General features: G+C 37.5%; 1 long non-coding RNA gene across 1 annotated transcript in view; it reads left to right on the forward strand.

Moving 5' to 3' along the window:
• Nucleotides 1-216: 216 nt before the first annotated feature.
• The window catches only part of LOC111244754 (uncharacterized), a 4,484-nt gene continuing 3,279 nt past the window's right edge, over nucleotides 217-1,421 (forward strand). The window contains exon 1 of the long non-coding RNA XR_002671053.2: nucleotides 217-472. This is a non-coding gene — a long non-coding RNA (uncharacterized LOC111244754). The remainder of the gene's footprint in view (nucleotides 473-1,421) is intronic.

Consider the following 1,421-nt stretch of genomic DNA (forward strand, 5'->3'; position numbering starts at 1 on the left):
TTTTCGAGTACCAAAAAAACGTTCATTATTATCGGCTGCTTTTCCAGGTAGCCAAAAAACCGGATGGAATAACATTCATATTTAAAAAGCAAGGCGATTATTCCGTAGGCAGTTAATGAGATTCTTTTAACTATATGCTAGCTTTTTAGACAAAAGATTCTTAATTATAGTTTTGCCGACGAAAATATCGGTGATCTAATTATCGATAAAGAAACAACAATGCTACCAATACTATATAGTGGTGCGTTGTTTACGGGTTAGCCTCGTTATAACTTGATATCTCATCGGATGCAAAAACAGCTACTTTCAGCTTTGAAACTTGTACATATGGACATTCTTTGGTTTACGAGAATGATTCTCGAGATAATCGGGAACGTAGGCAAAGTCCCTGGTAAAACGTCTTTTGCTCCCCGGAAACGGTAAACTCGCTGTTTGTTCAAAATCTGCCTCCAGTGACAATCATCAGTAAGAGGTAATGCGTAGTTTCCCTATTACAGAAATGTAGTCCTATAGTTTACGAAGGTACCGTTTGTATAATAACACAACGAGGCGCATAAAGGTAGCTTGTGAAATGCCGTTACTCGAGTGACAAATTTAAGATCATATATTATAGCATTGGGCGTTAGGAAATGAAAAAATCGAGGTAGGGAAACAACTGTAAAAAAAGCTAGCAGCTTGAAGAATCGACAGATACGACTCAGAAACGTACAATAATGGGGTACGTACAATAATAATGGGGTGGGTAGTGGTGACAAAAACAAATGGTACCTGGCAAGCCTATATATATATGATACCATGACCTTCTTCTCGTCGTATCGTAAACTGTACTTTCATGATTCAAAATATAAGACACTTTTGAATTTTTTTATTGCTGCTTATTATAATGCTTAATAAACGCGTATAATCATGAATAGGTTGACTGCGCCTAGTTCATCATTAAATAATTAGTTTTTCCTTGTTTTATATAGGCCTAAATTTTAACCTTAAATAAGAGTAAGCGAGAACGTAAATCGGCCATGATCTGGGCATTAGATCGTTAAAAACCTAAATCTTGAAAGAAAGATGTCTCATATGAGAGAAAAAATGCCCCTATACGTTAACAATGCCGAAGGATAGAAGAGGCCGCATCGCTACGAGACCAAGCGCGCGTTAGTAATGAGGTCGAAAGCGAAAAGCTAGAGGGCAGTCGAGGGTGGGCCACGGACCACCTTATTCTTTGCTATCGGGAAAATTACTTGAAGCAGTCTGCTAAAAGGAATAGTGGGCCGTGCGAATCCATAAAAAAATGCGATCAAGTTAGGGCAGATTGCTTAGTGATGAATTTATTGCCAAATTATACACTGAAGGGAGCAGAGACAATGTACGATAATTGATTGCCGAATCACTAATTGGTATATATAACTCTATATACCATATATATA

The sequence above is a fragment of the Varroa destructor genome, unplaced genomic scaffold (assembly GCF_002443255.2).
Source record: "Varroa destructor unplaced genomic scaffold, Vdes_3.0 BEIS01000002.1, whole genome shotgun sequence".
NCBI lineage: Eukaryota > Metazoa > Arthropoda > Arachnida > Mesostigmata > Varroidae > Varroa > Varroa destructor.